General features: G+C 47.4%; 1 protein-coding gene across 2 annotated transcripts in view; it reads left to right on the forward strand.

The window, feature by feature from the left end:
- Window positions 1-20851, forward strand: part of LOC311531922 (discoidin domain-containing receptor 2-like) — a 158844-nt gene that overhangs the window by 35829 nt on the left and 102164 nt on the right. The window contains exon 1 of one of the 2 annotated variants that reach the window (XM_084649783.1): window positions 10997-11075. The exons of the other annotated variant lie outside the window; for it this stretch is intronic. The gene's annotated coding sequence lies outside the window, so the exon portion shown is untranslated. Of the gene's footprint in view, window positions 1-10996; window positions 11076-20851 lie in introns of those variants that run through there. 2 annotated transcript variants of the gene reach the window in all.

A 20851-nucleotide genomic window follows, 5' to 3' on the forward strand; every position in this document is an offset into this window, starting at 1 on the left:
TATATCCTGTGGTTCAAGAGCTGGTCCCCTTGTGAGAATTAAACATGGTTCTTGCAGTGCTAATGGGCCCTCCATTTGAGCCCCTTGCCTCCTGTTCACTGCCCCTCCTATCTCAGAAACCTGTGTTCCCGATAGCCATTATGTCCGCAAGGAGGGTGGGTGAGTTGCAGGCCCTGATGGTGGGGCCTCCTTACATGCAGTTTTCCAAAGACAAGGTCATGCTTTGATGACACCCAAAGCTTTTGTTGAAGGTGGTCTCTGTTTCATCTGAATCAGGCAGTGTATTTACCTGTGTTTTTCACTAAGCTGCATTCCTCCCCAAAGGAACAGTGCTTCCATACATTGGATGTCAAGCGGTGTCTAGCCTTTTAGCCAAACAGAACTAAACTATTTTGTGCTTTGCCTCACCGGTTCGTATCCTCTGCAGACCACATGAAGGGACCCGTGGTCTCTGCACAGACTGTCTCTAGATGGATAACATCTTATATCAAGACTGCGTACGAGACAGCTTTGGCTATGCCTCCTCAGGAGATATGAGCTCATTTCAATGAGAACGCAAGCAACGTCAATAGCATTCCTCAGTGACATTTCCATATTAGAGATTTGCAGGTTGGCCACGTGGTCATCCATCCATCCATTTCGGACCATCATGCTATTACTGTAATCCATGGTTCTTTGAGATGCAGGCCTGTGTCCACTCTGGAGGATACAGTAAGTAACCGTTTATTTTCCCCTCAGTTTCCCATCTGTAAAGCGGGGATAATAATACTCACCTAACTTGCACGAGAACTGTGAAGATAGATTCATTAATATTTGTGAGACACTCAGTTACTACATTGATAAGTGCTATAATGAAACCCACGAAGAGATGAGTAATTCCATGTTGTGGCAGGGTTTGGCTGGTGAGCAGTAAATAAGGCCTAGGGCCAGTGGTGAGCTGGAGCCAGTTCGCACCGGTTCGTTGCTGCGGGAACCATGTGGGCTGCCCCCTGGCCCTGGGCACGAGCCCTGGGGCTGCTGCCTGGTGGATCCCCAGCTGCTCTGCTGGGCCTGGGTTGCATCCTGCTGCTGTCTCCGTGAGCACCCACCACCCTGCCCGCAGCCAGCCCCCCCCGCACCCCCTGCCCTGCCCGCAGCCAGCCCCCATCTCCAGCCACCCCCTGTCCTGCCCGCAGCCAGCTCTGCACCCCCTGCCCTGCCTGCAGCCACCCCCTGCCCTGCCTGCAGCCGGCCCCTGCCGCATGCACCCCCTGCCCTGCCTGCAGCCGGCCCCTGCCGCACGCACCCCCTGCCCCGCCCGCAGCCGGTTCGTCTCCAGCCACCCCCACACCCCGTGCACGTACCAGCCCCTGCCCTGTCCGCAGCCAGCCCCTGCCGCAGCCCCTGCCCTGCCCGCAGCCAGCCCCGCACCCCCTGCCTGCAGCCATCCCATGCCGCACCCCCTGCCCTGCCTCCAGCCAACCCCTGCCGCACACACCCTCTGCCCGAAGGCGGGTGGTGGTGGTCGGGGACTCTCTCCTCCGGGGGACTGAGTCATCTATCTGCCGCCTTGACCGGGAAAACTGAGAAGTCTGCTGCTTGCCAGGGGCTAAGATTCGCGATGTGACGGAGAGACTGCCAAGACTCATCAAGCCCTCGGATCGCTACCCCTTCCTGCTTCTCCACGTGGGCACCAATGATACTGCCAAGAATGACCTTGAGCGGATCACTGCGGACTACGTGGCTCTGGGAAGAAGGATAAAGGAGTTGGAGGCGCAAGTGGTGTTCTCGTCCATCCTCCCCGTGGAAGGAAAAGGCCTGGGTAGGGACCGTCGAATCGTGGAAGTCAACGAATGGCTACGCAGGTGGTGTCGGAGAGAAGGCTTTGGATTCTTTGACCATAGGATGGTGTTCCATGAAGGAGGAGTGCTGGGCAGAGATGGGCTCCATCTTACGAAGAGAGGGAAGAGCATCTTTGCCAGCAGGCTGGCTAACCTAGTGAGGAGGGCTTTAAACTAGGTTCACCGGGCGAAGGAGACCAAAGCCCTGAGGTAAGTGGGAAAGCGGAATACCGGGAGGAAGCACAGGCAGGAATGTCTGTGAGGGGAGGGCTCCTGCCTCATACTGGGAATGAGGGGCGATCAACAGGTTATCTCAAGTGCTTATATACAAATGCACAAAGCCTTGGAAACAAGCAGGGGGAACTGGAGGTCCTGGTGATGTCAAGGAACTATGACGTGATTGGAATAACAGAGACTTGGTGGGATAACTCACATGACTGGAGTACTGTCATGGATGGTTATAAACTGTTCAGGAAGGACAGGCAGGGCAGAAAAGGTGGGGGAGTAGCACTGTATGTAAGGGAGCAGTATGACTGCTCAGAGCTCCGGTACGAAACTGTAGAAAAACCTGAGTGTCTCTGGATTAAGTTTAGAAGTGTGTGCAACAAGAGTGATGTAGTGGTGGGAGTCTGCTATAGACCACCGGACCAGGGGGATGAGGTGGATGAGGCTTTCTTCCGGCAGCTCACGGAAGCTACTAGATCGCATGCCCTGATTCTCATGGGTGACTTTAATTTTCCTGATATCTGCTGGGAGAGGAATACAGCGGTGCATAGACAATCCAGGAAGCTTTTGGAAAGCGTAGGGGACAATTTCCTGGTGCAAGTGCTAGAGGAGCCAACTAGGGGGGGAGCTTTTCTTGACCTGCTGCTCACAAACCGGGTAGAATTAGTGGGGGAAGCAAAAGTGGATGGGAATCTGGGAGGCAGTGACCATGAGTTGGTTGAGTTCAGGATCCTGATGCAGGGAAGAAAAGTAAGCAGCAGGATACGGACCCTGGACTTCAGGAAAGCAGACTTCGACTCCCTCAGGGAACGGATGGCCAGGATCCCCTGGGGGACTAACTTGAAGGGGAAAGGAGTCCAGGAGAGCTGGCTGTATTTCAAGGAATCCCTGTTGAGGTTACAGGGACAAACCATCCTAATGAGTCGAAAGAATAGTAAATATGGCAGGCGACCAGCTTGGCTTAATGGTGAAATCCTAGCGGATCTTAAACATAAAAAAGAAGCTTACAAGAAGTGGAAGGTTGGACATATGACCAGGGAAGAGTATAAAAATATTGCTCGGGCATGTAGGAATGATATCAGGAGGGCCAAATCGCACCTGGAGCTGCAGCTAGCAAGAGATGTCAAGAGTAACACGAAGGGTTTCTTCAGGTATGTTAGCAACAAAAGAAGAAAGCCAAGGAAAGTGTGGGCCCCTTACTGAATGAGGGAGGCAACCTAGTGACAGAGGATGTGGAAAAAGCTAATGTACTCAATGCTTTTTTTGCCTCTGTTTTCACTAACAAGGTCAGGTCCCAGACTGCTGCGCTGGGCATCACAAAATGCGGAAGAGATGGCCAGCCCTCTGTGGAGATAGAGGTGGTTAGGGACTATTTAGAAAAGCTGGACGTGCACAAGTCCATGGGGCCGGATGAGTTGCATCCGAGAGTGCTAAAGGAATTGGCGGCTGTGATTGCAGAGCCATTGGCCATTATCTTTGAAAACTTGTGGCGAACGGGGGAAGTCCCGGATGACTGGAAAAAGGCTAATGTAGTGCCCATCTTTAAAAAAGGGTAGAAGGAGGATCCTGGGAACTACAGGCCAGTCAGCCTCACCTCAGTCCCTGGAAAAATCATGGAGCAGGGTCAAAGAATCAATCCTGAAGCACTTGCATGAGAGGAAAGTGATCAGGAACAGCCAGCATGGATTCACTAAGGGAAGGTCATGCCTGACTAATCTAATCGCCTTTTATGATGAAATTACTGGTTCTGTGAATGAAGGGAAAGCAGTGGATGTATTGTTTCTTGACTTTAGCAAAGCTTTTGACACGGTCTCCCACAGTATTCTTGTCAGCAAGTTAAAGAAGTATGGGCTGGATGAATGCACTATAAGGTGGGTAGAAAGCTGGCTAGATTGTCGGGCTCAACGGGTAGTGATCAATGGCTCCATGTCTAGTTGGCAGCCGGTATCAAGTGGAGTGCCCCAAGGGTCGGTCCTGGGGCCGGTTTTGTTCAATATCTTCATAAATGATCTGGAGGATGGTGTGGATTGCACTCTCAGCAAATTTGCGGATGATACTAAACTGGGAGGAGTGGCAGATATGCTGGAGGGTAGGGATAGGATACAGAAGGACCAAGACAAATTGGAGGATTGGGCCAAAAGAAATCTGATGAGGTTCAATAAGGATAAGTGCAGCGTCCTGCACTTAGGATGGAAGAATCCAATGCACCGCTACAGACTAGGGACCGAATGGCTAGGCAGCAGTTCTGCGGAAAAGGACCTAGGGGTGACAGTGGATGAGAAGCTGGATATGAGTCAACAGTGTGCCCTTGTTGCCAAGAAGGCCAATGGCATTTTGGGATGTATAGGTAGGGGCATAGCGAGCAGATCGAGGGACGTGATCGTTCCCCTCTATTCGACATTGGTGAGGCCTCATCTGGAGTACTGTGTCCAGTTTTGGGCCCCACACTACAAGAAGGATGTGGATATATTGGAGAGAGTCCAGCGAAGGGCAACAAAAATGATTAGGGGTCTAGAACACATGACTTATGAGGAGAGGCTGAGGGAGCTGGGATTGTTTAGCCTGCAGAAGAGAAGAATGAGGGGGGATTTGATAGCTGCTTTCAACTACCTGAAAGGGGGTTCCAAAGAGGATGGATCTAGACTGTTCTCAATGGTAGCAGATGACAGAACGAGGAGTAATGGTCTCAAGTTGCAGTGGGGGAGGTTTAGATTGGATATTAGGAAAAACTTTTTCACTAAGAGGGTGGTGAAACACTGGAATGAGTTACCTAGGGAGGTGGTAGAATTTCCTTCCTTAGAGGTTTTTAAGATCAGGCTTGACAAAGCCCTGGCTGGGATGATTTAACTGGGAATTGGTCCTGCTTTGAGCAGGGGGTTGGACTAGATGACCTTCTGGGGTCCCTTCCAACCCTGATATTCTATGATTCTCTGATTCTAGCCAGCCCCACACCCCCTGTCTCCAGCCAAGCCCTGCTGCACCCCCCTGCAGCCCTGCCCGAAGCCAGGCAGCCCCACACCTCCTGTCTCCAGCCCCGCACCCCCCTGCCCTGCCTTCAGCAAGTCCCTACCTCTAGTCAGCCCCTGCCCTGCCTCCAGCACCCCCTGCCTCCAGCTAGCCCTGCCCCACACCCCTGTCTGCAGCTGGCCCCACGTCCACTGGTGCCCTGCAGTTCCCAGGGCAGTAACCCTGCACACCTGCTTCAATGAGGGGGGCAGGGAGCAGCTGGGACCCACACGTGCACACCCTAGGGTGACCAGACAGCAAGTGTGAAAAATCAGGATGGGGGTGGGGGGGTAATAGGAGCCTATATAAGAAAAAGACCCCAAAATCGGGACTGTCCCTATAAAATCGGGACATCTGGTCACCCTAGTGCACCCCCAGGGTGTGGTGGGGACCCACACCTGTGAAACGGAGCTTGTTTCTAGCTCAGGCTCATCTTTTTAAAAAAGAACTTTAGGCAGGGTTAACGCACACCCGTATTTTCCTGGACAGGTCAGGCTTTTGGTTCTTAATTCGCTGTCCAGGAGGAAAATACGGACGTATGGTAACCCTGTTGGTACAAAAAATACATACTGGGGCACATCCCTTACATCAGAACTTTTTATAGGGAACCGTTTGTTAAGATTTTGGCAGCTCATCACTGCCTAGGGCCTCATGAGGGTAAAAAAGAAATGTTGAATGTCTACCTCATCCTCTGAGCAGCATCACCATCCATGCTGGTCTGTCTCGCTCATGTCTTACTGATCTTGTTTCATAAACCTTTTTTAAATGACCGTTTCAACCAAGTGTCTTTGCTCACTGGTCTCTAGTTCCCAGGATCACCTTTTTAAAAGGCAGTTAACATATTTGGTGCATCTGGCTGATTTCAAGTCACTTCTTCCTGTTCCTTACCAATCAGACTCCCCAGAGCTGCAGAGGACCCCTTTCCCAGCGAGACACTCTGATTTCACTGGGAGGGACTCAGCCAATATTCCAAGGGGTTCCTCTCTCTTTCTTGAGCTCTGCGTCTGCCCTCTCTGACCAAACATGAACCCTCATCTCCCCAGTCTGAGCCTGGTGCCCTACACACAAATCAAACTTTTACAGAGGCAGGTGGAAAACACCACATATTTTTGTTAGCAGCTCAGCCATTTCACACTTGAGATTGTTCAGAACTCTTGGATGAAGCCCAGCTAGGCTTGCTGGCTTTTGTTTTTTATTAATAATATTGCTCCCAAAGGTCCCTTTGTGCTAGGTACTGTATATACCCATGGGAAGCCATGGTCCTTGTCCCAAAGGGTTTGCAAAGTGTCATTTGAAGCGTAGAGCTTGCTTTTTGCCTCAGGTTTCAAGTGTGGAGCTTTGTAAGTCTTGGTCCTCTCTGAACTAATGCTGCTACCCCACAGAACATACCAGCAAGTAATTAAACTGGGCGGAGCTGCTTCCAAGATTTGGAAGCGTGGGCTTGTCCGAGGCTAAAGCAGCAAGTCTCTGGGAGGCTCTTTGGAAGGGCTCCCAGTGTGGATGACGTCTGCTTGACCTGATTTGACTTCCCTTCTTGGAGTTTGGGTACTTTGCTCAAGCCTGGCTGCAGGAATGCACAGCTCCAGTTGTTCTGTACCCAGAGCCTGAAATGGGGCTGCCCAGAGCTTCAGCCAGTGAAGAGATTTCAGTAAGATGATGCAGCAATAGGATTGCACTGTGTCGGCAGGCTGTAGATTGGAGAGATGAGAAAGGGGAGAGGACAGAGGGAGGGAGGGAGGGGAAGGCAAAGCAAAAAATGTTCTCTTCCCTAGGATCTCCCAGCTGGAATTTGAAAGGCTGCAGAATAGGGCGGGACATCTTCCCCAACCAGATGGATTGATACAATGAAAACAGCCAGTCCCCTCGGATCTCTCATGTGAATATGCCCCACCCATCGGCAGCAGAGTGCTGCTGAGGTCAGACGGCTGATACAGAGGTGTAGCCCATGCAGCACACTGAACTTGTAGTTTTTCCTTTTCCTTAGAGGAGAACGTGGCCCATTCTTGTTGGATAGCTCCTTTGGAAATGGCCTTGGGGCTCAGTGAGGAGGCCATGTCAATGGCCAAACCAGCTAAGTGAAGTGCCACCATGCATCTGTATTATGGCTGCTCAGTGACTGGCACATGGCTCTGCCAGGCTGCAGACCGGTTTTCTTCTAAAAGTTCTGTTGGGATGGACCTTCTGCAATGCTTAGTTATTTCCTCAGACAAAACTGGGTATTGCAACATACAGTGGCTTGGAGACCTCCCTGCTTAGCAAAGGCGATGACTGAAGTGCAAACATGGACAGAAGCCAGCTGAGGACGCAGCTTAAACCCATAGGCCTCCATAACCAAGGATTGATTTACTCCTTGGCAAGCTGGACCAAAATTCTGTGGTGAGGTCCCTGCATTTTGCAATGCTCTGGTGTAGCAGAGGGGAAATTTTGAAATGGTGCATGAGCTTCATTTAAATTAAAAGGTAGAGAGCTCTAATGAATGAACTGTGATACCAGCTAACCCAGTCGGTCCAGGCGCCCCTGTGCTGTTTGTTGTGATCTTCAGTTCACATTCGTGTCGCCACGTTTCCAGTTTTCAATATGTCTCTGAGTGTTGTATGAACACAGAACTACATCAGATGCAGTAACGTGTCGGGGGGAAAAGGTGGGTTTTCTGCTGGACGGTTAAAATCTCTTTCCCATTGTGCAGAAAGGCTGTTTGGGCAGGATACCAAACAGCCAGCTGCATTCCACAATCCGGAGGGATTCCCAAGAGCAGCGCCAAAGCCTCATTTGCCTTGTTGTTTCCACGCGGTGTCAGGAAAGAGAGCTGAAGGGCTGCCCTGCTTGGACAGGCTGCTTTCTGGATATTTTGAAGGCTCAGTTGCTTATCAGGGAGTTGCAGCAATATCAAAATTATTGTCCTCAGCCTCTCATGAACCTAAGTGCAGACTGCGTGTTTTCCATCTCAAAGCCAGGTCCCCGGGGCTGTGTTTTGGAGGCTTCTCTGGCAGTTGCTGTACAAAAGCTCTTGTGGTGCTCTCCGCTCATGCTAGGATGTCAGCTAGAGGCGGATTTGGCTGGTGTCTGCATTTCCTAGCCCCCTGCATTGGTCACTCTTAGTTGTTTCAAAAGTCTGCCCTTTCTCGTCTTCCAGAGTGTTGGGCTGTGCGTGTACCTCTGCAATGGGCTGAGCCGAATGCCTGCCCTTTCGCATTTCTCTCCTTCCTCACCATCGCAGGAGCTCATGGTCTGCTTCAGCTTTGTGCCCATCTTACTGTGGCTCTCAAGACACAGGCTCTCGTAAGATTTGCTTTGGTTGGAACCAGATTTGGGGTGGGAGTGTCGTGCTGTAGTGATGCACAGTTACCCCACTGGCACCCTGGGAGTCCACAAGTTGTACTGGGGGGTAGAAGACGGAGCCTGAGGTCATACGAGCAATTCGGACTTGCTGAAATGTCGGCTTGTATCTGTCTGCTCTTTGTTCCAGCAGGCTCTGACTTGGCACATTGTCAGAGTCTATTAACAAGCTGCACTGTGAAACAGACGCAAAGAGTGCCAGCAACAGGTGTGATAACAGGGCTCCTCCTCCAGCTGTGTGCTGTGACTCCCACCCATCAGGGTGTCTGCTGCTGGCCGTCCTAATACGGAGAGACCATCCTGCCGAGGGCATTCACACAAGGCAGCATTGTCACAGAATCAAGCCCTGCGGCAGCAGTGTGAAAACTGGGCATAGACAAACGCACCCCAAACTAGTGCAGGCCTATAAGGGTTAAAACACAGGCTCTCTCTGTCTGAGCTCAGAGGGGTCACTACTTCAGCAGCAAATTCCTTGCATGGAGCTGGCCTCTTGTGTATCCCCTCCTGCTGGGAACTGCGTTTCACTGGGGAGGTCCCATTGCAGCGCTGCAGCTGTGTACGAGGAGAGAGGGAATGCTTTGTGTAACCCTGACCTGGGGCAATGAGCATGCAGCCTATGGGCTCGCTTTTAGAACCAACTGAGACAGTTTAACAAAGCTCTGCTAAGTGCTGGTTGACTGTAAGAGGACTGCAGAGGCATGAGACTCCTGCTGCTACCGCAGCTCTCTCTAAAGCAGAGTGAAAGGACTCGGAAAGCTGCATGGGCGAGTTTGGAGAAGCCCTCTGTAGCATACGTGCTAGAGAGCTCTGCAGGCCATATGTCTCAGCAGCAGCTTCAGTCTCTCTCTCTCTGGGGTCCAGGCTGGCTCATCTGTCACTGTAGTACTGGAGTGTTGCCCACAAGTAAATATGATGACAACCATCTCTCTCCCTTCCCTGCCCCCGGGGGACAGGCTTAGATGCTCTGGCTTTTTCCTATAACTCCAGAAGTATGAGAATGAGGGTCTGGTGTGGGAAGGCTTGGCTGAGAAGTGGGGGTTGTATTTAGCTCTCAGTGCAGCCAGATTGGCGATCTCTCCCGTATCAGCTGGCAGTGAGCATTCTGCATTTAGTCTGGCTCCTGTCATGGTTCTGTTTCCTGGGTTCACAAGCCCCCTGTAACATGCTGCTGGGGTACCCAGAGCTGGGACTGTTGTTACCCCTCTGCTGCAGCAAGAGGGAACTTTGTTGGCCGTTAGACTGTGTGTCAGCTCCCTGCCACACCAGCCTGTCTGCCTCCCCAGCAAACCCCTCTAGGCTCTCCTGGCCCTGACCTCACCTAGCAGGTAACAGCCAGGGAACTCCTGCCCCCGAGCTCCTCAGAGCTGTTTCTCTGCAGGGCAGAGCCCCTGCCACGGTGCAGTCACAGAAGATAGGAACTTCGCTGCTCTGTTAGAGTCGCTACGCCACAGCTTATTAATGTACCTGGGTAAACACACCTTCCCCTCAAGCCCAGCACTGACCTGGTTCATAGTAAAAGTGAAACAAGTTTATTAACCAAAGAGCCTGGTCAGGTGATACCAAGGAAAAGGGATAAAGGCAGAGACGGTTACAAGCACATAAAAGTGACAATGCGCATCTAAATGTCTAAACCGTAACCCAGCAAGATCCAGTCGGTGTTCAGGATGGTTTCTGTCACCCCCGTCTCCTTTCCAGCTTTCCACAGGCCAGCCTGGCCAGGGCCGAAGACAGCGATCGGATCGCTTGGTTTCTTTGTCTCCTGAGGTGATGGATAAAAATGGAGTCTCCTGTGTCTCTCAGGGGTGCAGGGGACATGTTAATTGTGGGTCTCGAGTTCAGTTGCAGGATAATCCCCACTGATTTAGCTCCATGGCTTTGTGTGCTGCTAATCTGTACATTGAGGGAAACCCACATTCCTTGTCTAGGACAGTGGGTTCCAAAGTGGGGTGCGCACGACCATCCCTGGGGGTGTGCGGCAGGAGGAGCGCGGCCGAAGGAGGGTCGCGGGCACGGCCGCAGAAGCGCTTCCGGACCTTTGATACTTTGGCAGCACGCCGGCGGCAGCTCGGCTCTCCCCGCCCCATCTTTGGCGGCACGCCGGCGGCAGCTCTCTGAGCCCACCAAAAAATTTGTTGTGAGAACCCCAGCATTACAGCACACCTTCAAAAAGCAAGAGGGGGGAAAAATCAATCCTAGGGCCGTCTGTGCTACATATTTCCACCCAGATGCATGGCTAGGCCTGTGAGTTAAACAAGACGCTGTCAGTCGGCTCTCTGTTGCAATGCAAGAGTGCAGACTGGCTTGGCTTTTCCCTGGGACTACATGGGCCCTGTTTCCTGAGCAGGAGAGCAGCTATATGTTGTGGTTTTATTACATTGTATTCAAAGTTTGGCCTGTGTCCAGGCAGAGTCCGGGCCTCGAGCCAACAGAGCAGCCCTTAGGGAATGCATTGGAGCAAGGAGTGGGGGAGAGCAGAGGAATCCAAGAGGACAGATTTGCCTAGAAAACAGCTTCGTTTCCATCTGGTCCGTCTGGAGTTGCCATAGGAACAGCAGTGACAAAGGCAGGGTGTGGGGAGGAGTTCGTCAAGTTTGAACATATCGTGTTCTGGCGGAAAGCTGCAGCCCAGCTGGCTAAATGGAGTTAGTTCAGTGGTTCCCTCTGGTGAAGAGACCCTGAGCTGGGCAGGTAGGGCCTTTTCCAGGTACTTGGCTTTAGAGTGTCCGTTAACTAACTCTCTCTCTCTCCCTCTCTTCCCACCCCTCTTTGCTGCTCGAACTTTTGCGCTGAGTGTTTCTGTTGGTAGCTAAAATGCAGATGGCTCATATTTCACAATAAAGCTGTAATAGCCTGTCATGTTTGGTGAAAATAGCCTTTTCTTCCAAATATTGTAACTCTGGGCGGTGAAAGGTTTCCTTATTGTGCTGGGGCGTCCAGCTGGGCCCAAAGCACAATTCTCTCGTGCTGTCACATGAAGATTTGGAGATGCATGGAGATGCCATTCAGTCAGGAGCCCACTGGATTTGCACAGTCTCTTGCTTAGTGGAAATGTGAGGCTGGATGGCCCACGTTCAGTGGGACATGCTCGGGCCTCAGCTATACTTAGAATCTCCTGTGCCTGGTGGGAGAGGAGGCAACCCATTTCCCCCCACAGCTGTCTATCCAGAGCAAGATGTTTGACTTCATTGTAAGCTGTTCCCATGATGGCAGCATTAGAACATAAGAACGGCCATACTGGGTCAGACCAAAGGTCCCTCAGGCCCAGTATCCTGTCCTCTGACAGTGGCCAATGGCAGGTGCCCCAAAGGGAATGAACAGACAGGTTATCATCAAGTGATCCATGCCCTGTCACCCAATCCCAGCTTCTGGCAAACGGAGGCTAGAGACACCATTCCTGCCCATCCTGGCTAATAGCTATTGATGGATCTATCTTCCATGAATCTATCTAGCTCCCTTTTGAACCCTGTTATAGAATATCACAACACCCTCTGGCAAGGAGTTCCAGAGGTTGACAGAGTGTTGCATGAAAAAATACTATCTTGTGTTTGTTTTAAACCAGCTACCTATTAATTTCATTTGGTGGCCCCTTGTTCTTGTGTTATGAGAAGGAGTAAATAACACTTCCTTATTTACTTTCTCTATACCACTCATGATTTTATAGACCTCTGTCATATCCCCCATTAGTTGCTTCTTTTCCAAGCTGAAAAGTCTCAGTCTTATTAATCTTTCCTCATACGGAAGCCGTTCTATACCCTTAATAATTTTTGTTGCCCTTTTTTGAAGCTTTTCCAATTCCAATATATCTTTTTTGAGATGGGGCGACCACATATGCATGCCGTATTCAAGGTGTGAGCATACCATGGTTTTATATAGAGGCAATATGATATTTTCTGTCTTATTATCTATCCCTTTCTTGATGATTCCCAACATTCTGTTCGCTTTTTTGACTGCTGCTGCACATTGAGTGGATGATTTCAGAGAACTATCCACAGTGACTCCCAGATCTTTCTTGAGTGATAACAGCTAATTTAGACCCCATCATTGTATATGTATAGTTAGGATTATGTTTTCCAACGTGCATTACTTTGCATTTATCAACATTAAATTTCATCTGCCATTTTGTTGCCCAGTCACCCAGTTTTGTGAGATCCTTTTGTAGCTCTTCACAGTCTGCCTGGGACTTACAAAACTACTCAAGATAGTTATCATCTGCAAATTTTGCCATCTCACTGTTTACCCCTTTTTCCAGATCGTTTATGAATCTGTTAAATAGGACTGGGCCCAGTACAGACCCCTGGGGGACACCACTATTTACCTCTCTCTGTTCTGAAAACTGACCATTTATTCCTACCCTTTGTTTCCTATCTTTTAACCAGTTACCAATCCATGAGAGAACCTTATCCCATGACTGCTTATTTTGCTTAAGAGCCTTTGGTGAGGGACCTTGTCAAAGGCTTTCTGAAAATCTAAATACACTATATCCACCTGATCTCCTTTGTCCGCATGCTTGTTGACCCCCTCAAAGAATTCTATTAGATTGGTGAGGCATGATTTCCCTTTGCAAAAACCATGTTGACTTTTTCCCAACAAATTATGTTCATCTGTGTGTCTGACAATTTTGTTCTTTATGATAGTGTCAACTAGTTTGCCTGGTACTGAAGTGAGGCTTACTGGCCTGTAGTTGCCAGGGTCACCTCTGGAGCCCTTTTTAAAAATTGGTGTCACATTAGCTGTCCACCAGTCATTTGGTACAGGAGCTGATTTAAATAATAGGTGACAGATGACAGTTAGTAGTTCTGCAATTTCACATTTGAGTTCCTTCAGAACTCTTGGGTGAATACCATCAGGTCCTGGAGACTTATTACTGTTTAGTTTATCAATTTGTTCCAAAACCTCCTCTAATGACACCTCAATTTGGGACAGTTCCTCAGATCTGTCACCCAAAAAGAATGGCTCAGGTTTAGGAATCTCCCTCACATCCTCAACAGTGAAGATCGATTCAAAGAATTCATTTAGTTTCTCCGCAATGGCCTTATTGTCTTTGAGTGCTCCTTTAGCATCTCGATTGTCCAGTGGCCCCACTGGTTGTTTAGCAGGGTTTCTGCTTCTGATGTATTTTAAAAAAAATTTTGCTATTACTTTTGGAGTCTTTGGCTAGCTGTTCTTTAAATTCTTTTTTGGTCTTTCTAATTATATTTTACACTTCATTTCCCAGAATTTATGCTCTTTTCTATTTTCCTCATTAGGATTTATCTTCGACTTTTTAATGGAAGCCATTTTGTCTCACTGCTTCTTTTACTTTGTTGTTTAACCATGGTGGCTCTTTTTTGGTTCTCTTACTATGTTTTTTAAATTGCGGTATACTTTTAAGTTGAGCCTTTTTTATGGTGTCTTTAAAAAGTTTCCATGCAGCTTGCAAGGATTTTACTTTTGGTACTGTATCTTTTAATTTCTGTTTCACTAAGCTCCTCATTTTTGTGTCATTCCCCTTTCTGAAATTAAATGCTACAGTGTTGGGCCGCTGTGGAGTTTTCCCCGCCACAGGAATGTTAAATTTAATTATATTATGGTCACTATTACCAAGTGGTCCAGCCATAGTCACCTCTTGGACCTGATCCTGTGCTCCACCTAGGACCAAATCAAGAATTGCCTCTCCTCTTGTGGGTTCCAGGACTAGCTGCTCCAAGAAGCAGTCATTTAAGGTGTCAAGAAACTTTATCTCAACATCCCTTCCTGAGGTGACATGTACCCCGTCAATATGGGGATAGTTGGAAATCCCCCATTATTATTATTGAGTTTTTTATTTTAATAGCCTCTCTAATCTCTCTGAGCATTTCACAGTCACTATCACCATCCTGGTTAGGTGGTCTGTAGCATAGCCCTACTGCTATATTCTTATTTTTCAACCATGGAATTACTATCCATAGATATTCTATAGTACAATTTAATTCATTTCGGATTTTTACTTCATTTGATTCTACGCTTTCTTTCACATATAATGCCACTCCCGCACCAGCGCGACCGGTTCTGTCCTTCCGATATATTTTGTACCCTGGTATTACTGTGTCCTATAGATTATCCTCATTCCACCAGGTTTCTGTGATGCCTATTATATCAATATCCTCATTTAATACTAGGCACTCTAGTTCACCCATCTTATTATTTAGCCTTCTAGCATTGGTATATAAGCATTTTTAAAACTTGTCATTTTTTGTCTGTCCCCTATTGCATGACGTAATTGAATGGGACTTCTTTTCATTTGACTGTTTCTCATCAGATCCTCCCTGTATTTTATCATTTTCCATCCTCTCCTCCTTATTAGGACATAGGGAATCTCCATTTATAGATCCTCCCCTAAGGGATGTTCGAACCACATGCTCCTCCGCATCTGTTGGCTTTTCCCCAGCCCTTTTCAGTCATCCTGCAATAGGTCCTCCATGCTTTCTCTGCCCTCCAGGGGGAATTCAATCTAAGGTGTGCTTCTGCCCTGGGGTAGTCTGATGACATGGCCAAACCACTGTAGCTGTCTCTGTCCAATTATTGAGTCCACAGTCTGCTGCTCCATGTGATTGGCGCAGCACTTCCACATTGGTTACATGATCTCGCCAATGAATTCCCAAGATTCTTCTTAAACAACGCTGGCAGAATGCATATAGCTTCCTGTTGTGCATTTCCATGATCGGCCACATTTCGGAGGCATGCAGTAGTGTTAGAAGGATAATTGTGTTGTGCAATCTCATTTTAGTGTGTAGATGTATCTTCGTACTCTTCCAGATGTTTGACAAATTGGACAATGATCTACTGGCTTTACCATTTATTGCCTTCACTTCCTTAGTGAGCTGGCGATTAGCAGATATTGTACTTCCAAGATAGACAAAGTCATAAACTCTTCCATACTCTCTTCCATCAATCACACATCTGTCAGTATTGACAGCATTCTCTCCTGTTCGCATGGTCTTGGCCTTCTGTATAATGATACAATCTCCCACTTTAGCAGCTTCTGCTTTCATGCTCATAACGAGTTTTTTCCTTCCATCCAAGTTGGTATCCAATGACTGTATCATCCGCAAAATGTCTTGTAGCTTATCTCTTGCCCAAACAACACCAGTGTCCTCAGCAGCAGAGGCCACTCATAGACTTTAAGGTCAGAAGGGACCATTATGATCATCTAGTCTGACCTCCTGCACAATGCAGGCCACAGAATCTCACCCACCCACTCCTGTAACAAACCCCTGACCTATGTCTGAGCTATTAAAGTCCTCAACTCGTGGCTTAAAGACTTCAAGGTGCAGAGAATCCTCCAGCAAGTGATCCATGCCCCACGCTGCAGGGGAAGGTGAAAATCCCCCAGGGCCTCTGCCAATCTGCCCTGGGGGAAAATTCCTTCCCGACCCCACATATGGCGATCAGCTAAACCCTGAGCATGTGGGCAAGACTTACCAGCCAGACACCCAGGAAAGAGTTCTCTGCAGTAACTCAGATCCCACCCTATCTAGTGTTCCATCAGAGGCCACTGGGCATATTTACTGCTAATAGTCAAAGATCAATTAATTGCCAAAATTCGGCTATCCCATCATATCATATCCCCTCCATAAATTTATCAAGCTTAGTCTTGAAGCCAGATATGTCTTTTGCCTCCACTGCTCCCCTTGGAAGGCTATTCCAGAACTTCACTCCTCTGATGGTTAGAAACCTTTGTCTAATTTCAAGTCTAAACTTCCTGATGGCCAGTTTATATCCATTTGTTCTTGTGTCCACATTGGTACTGAGCTTAAATAATTCCTCTCCCTCTCCGGTATTTATCCCTCTGATATATTTATAGAGAGCAATCATATCTCCTCTCAGCCTTCTTTTGGTTAGGCTAACCAAGCCAAGCTCTTTGAGTCTCCTTTCATAAGACAGGTTTTCCATTCCTCGGATCATCCTGTTCCAGTTTGAATTCATCCTTCTTAAACATGGGAGACCAGAACTGCACACAGTATTCCAGGTGAGGTCTCGCCAGTGCCTTGTATACCGGTACTAACACCTCCTTATCTCTACTGGAAATACCTCGCCTGATGCACCCCAAGATTGCATTAGCTTTTTTCACGGCCATATCACATTGGCGGCTCATAGTCATCCTGTGATCAACCAATACTCCGAGGTCCTTCTCCTCCTCTGTTACTTCCAAGTGATGCCTCCCCAGTTTATAACAAAAATTCTTGATCTTAATCCCTAAATGCATGACCTTGCACTTTTTACTATTAAATTTCATCCTATTACCATTACTCCAGTTTACAAGGTCATCGAGATCTTCATGTATGATATCCTGGTCCCTCTCTGTATTGACAATACCTCCCAGCTTTGTGTCATCCGCAAACATTATTAGCACATTTCCACTTTTTGTGCCAAGGTCAGTAATAAAATGATTAAATAAGATTGGTCCCCAAACCAATCCCTTAGGAATTCCACTAGTAACCTCCTTCCAGCCTGACAGTTCACCTTTCAGTGTGACCCATTGTAGCCTCCCCTTTAACCAGTTCCTTATCCACCATTCAATTTTCATATTAATCCCCATCTTTTCCAATTTAGCTAATAATTCCCCATGTGGCACCGTATCAAACGCCTTACTGAAATCGAGGTAAATTAGATCCACTGTGTTTCCTTTGTCTAAAAAAAATCTGCTACCTTCTCAAAAAAGGAGATCAGGTTGGTTTGGCATGATCTACCTTTTGTAAAACCATTTTGTATTTTGTCCCAATTACGATTAACCTCAATGTCCTTAACTACTTTCTCCTTCAAAAATTTTTCCAAGACCTTGCATACTACAGATGTCAAACTAACAGGCCTGTAGTTACCCGGATCACTTTTTTTTTCCTTTCTTAAAAATAGGAACTATGTTAGCAATTCTCCAGTCATATGGTACAACCCCGAGTTTACAGATTCATTAAAAATTCTTGCTAATGGGCTTGCAATTTCATGTGCCAATTCCTTTAATATTCTTGGATGAAGATTATCTGGGGCCCCCCTATTTAGTCCCATTAAGCTGTTCGAGTTTGGTTTCTACCTCGGATGTGGTAATATCTACCTTCATATCCTCATTCCCATTTGTCATCCGACAATTATCCCTAAGCTCCCCATTAGCCTCATTAAAAACTGAGGCAAAGTATTTGTTTAGATATTGGACCATGCCTAAATTATCCTTAACCTCCACTCCATCCTCAGTGTTTAGCGGTCCCACTGCTTTCTTTGTTTTCTTCTTATTGATATGGCTGTAGAACCTTTTACTGTTGATTTCAATTCCCTTTGCAAGGTCCAACTCTACATGGCTTTTGGCCTTTCTCACTTTATCCCTACATGTTCTGACCTCAATAAGGTAGCTTTCCTTGCTGATCCCAGCAAGCATGCCCTGTTTTGATTTGCATCATGATGCCATCTGTTAGCAAGCTTACTTAAATATCTTGATCAGTCACTTTACCATGTGTTTAATGCCACTTCTTGAGAACAAGGTGAATTAATTGAAAGTTGAGCCTCTAAATCAGTTGGAATCTTCTAGAAAGAACATTGTATGTGTATCTTTATTAGTATATCAGGCCGTCAGTGTACATGGCAGTTTGCCAAGCACATTAAACAAGTTCAAAGACACAGTCCTTCACATGTGGAGCTTACAAGCTAAATTGACCAGACAAACATACAGAAATTACCTCTGAAGGGAGTGGGGGAGGGAGAGGAGGATTCCCAATCATTAAACCTCCTCCCCCAGCACAAAGAGACTAGATGCACAGCTATGAGGCTGCTTGAAAAATTGGCCTGCCGCATTTAAAAATGCCTTTTTTTCTTCTATAGCTGCTAGATTTGTTTTATTTCTGGGACATTTCATTTTTCTTTTCTTTTTGTAGTTGTTCAGTTTTGACTGACATTCCCATTTAAATGCTAACCTAGCATCACTAACAAAAGTAAGAATAATTATTCTTTCCTTTTTTAGAATTTGATTTCATTGTGTTTCACATTTTTCTGAGTAAAATAACTCCATTAAGTAGGTTGTGTTTTGTAAAGTAGCCATAAGTATCTGAGGCTTAAGCCTATTGGAAACCAGAAAGTCTTTTGTTACTGTTCTAATAAGTTAGTGCTTTAAAATGTTGGGCTATTTTTTACATTATTTGACATTATTTGACCAATAATTGATCGCTTATTTTCGGACCGGCCAATGCCCAGCCCTAGCTGGGATTGTGCAAAATTTCACGTGGAGCCAGGGCACCATGAGCAGTGAGTGGCAGCCCAGACTATCTGCCCTGAGTATGTACCCAAGGGATCTGGATGGGTTTGTACTCAGGGCAGCTGGCCCATGTCGCTGCTGTCCATGCTACTGCAACTACACTTTTTTAAGTGCGCTTGTCCAAGTCGAGCTAGCACAGGTATATCTAGGCGAGCCGGGAATCACACCCCCAGCTTCAAGGGTAGCTGAAATCTCAGACACACACTGTTCCGTCTCTTAGCAATTCAATCTTATTCAATCACAGTCAGCAATTCCTACAGCAGATCCTTGAGAAAAATATCTAGGGTTGATTTAAAAATTGCCAGTGATAGAGAATCCACTACGTCCCTTGGTAAGTTGTTCCGATGGTTAATTACGTTCACTGTTAAAAATATATGTGCCTCCTTTCTACTCAGAAACCCATGAAAACTAAATACCACCCATTGGGGTGCCTCTAGGAGCCAGTAATACTTCCCCACTCTCAAACACTCCAGTGTAGCGTAGACACTTCCTGCTTCGATGGAGTGGGTTTTTCCATCCAAGTAGTTAATTCACCTCTCTAAGAAGTGGTCGATGGGTCATCAGAAGAATTCTTCTGTTGACTTAGCTGTACCTGTAGTGGAGGCTAAGTTGACATAAGCACGGCACTCGGGATGCAAAATTTTTCACAGCCCAGAGCAATATAGTAAGGTTGATCTAATTTTTAGGTGTAGACTAGGCCTCTGGTTGCGTATAACAAAGACAATTTTTATTAGGGGGAGAGGGAACACAACATTAATTTGGGAAAACACTACAACAGTGGTTCAAAAGTATGCAAACAATAAGTAAAACCACACACCCTCAATATCTTGGGCAGTGTCCTTTGCCTCAGCTTGCAGTGTGACAGAACAATAGATGAGAGTCCCTTCAGTACACCATTTCCAGTTTCTCTCTGGTGCACTCCACTCACGGTTTGTTGTCCGAGGTCATTGAAGCCCCAGAGTGCAAGGGGGCATTCAGGCTGGTTCACTTCCAGCCCTGGAGGAGGGTGGGGAGCTGGAGGGAGGGAGTGATGCTGCCAGTTGCCATTGTTGATTTTACGGCTGCTCTGCTGCATCCTTTGGTCCAGTCTGGCCCTACGGTGTCATAACCACCTGCCTCAGCTATTAACAGTCAGAGCTGCTGCGGCGTCTCTCACCACACTGCCTTTATCCACCATGCCATGAGCCGAGGTTCCACTGCCCAGCCAGGTTCTCAGTCATCTCCGCTATAGTGATTTCTCGGGGTCTTAAATGCTTCGCTGCTGCCTCTGCTTCCTTGTTTTCATCGCAGTGCTGTCCACACCACTGGGGCTAAGGCTGAGCCCCCTGGACCTACCGATCACCAGAAGAGACAAGACACTCGGTTGAAGCCACTGATCTGTCTTTAAACACTGGAGGGGGAGGATCAAATGGACTCTCACGTAGCATCCTCAGTGCAGAGGAGAAACAGCTTCCCTGCCCCCTCTGACTTTCACTTGAATTGCTGCCCCCACATTCAGTGAGTGAGGTTATTCTTACGGTAACCGCTCAACAAGGGCATGTCAATTATAGGTCTGCTTCCCTTTAGTCATGCAGGAAGGATAACAAAATTTCATTACCCCTGCATCCAAGACTTAAGTGAATTTTAATCCAAAACAGCCAAAATTAATCTCCTTGGCAAAGCAGATGTGTCTGTTGGTCACCTGGGCAAAATAGATGTGTCTATGCAAATAAAGTCTGCCCATGAGGTAGTTTCCTCCAGTTCATCAGTATATGGCAGCAGAAAGCTCATTCAGACGACTGCCTTATATTAGCAGGTTAAGATAACTTGCATCCAAGAGTATTAAAAGAGCCAGCTGAGGAATTGGCAGGACCATTAATTTTGATTTTCAATAAGTCTTGGAGCACTGGGGAAGTTCCAGTAGAAGAAAGCTCATATTGTGCCAATTTTTTAAAAAGGGTAAGTGGGATGACTGGAATAATTGGATAGATTAAAAACTGGCTGACTGATACGTCTCAAAATTGAATTGTAAACAGGGAATCATTATCGGGTGGGAGTGGTTCCAGGGGGGTCCATATGCTATTTAACATTTTTATCAGTGGCCTGGAAGAAAACATAAAATCATCACTGATGAAGTTTGCAGATGACCCAAAAATCGGCGGAGTGGTAAATAATGAATGCAGACCAATCTGGATCGCTTGGTAAACTGGTCACAAGCAAACAATATATG

Source organism: Lepidochelys olivacea (genome assembly GCF_965140295.1).
Source record: "Lepidochelys olivacea isolate rLepOli2 genome assembly, chromosome: 16".
NCBI lineage: Eukaryota > Metazoa > Chordata > Testudines > Cheloniidae > Lepidochelys > Lepidochelys olivacea.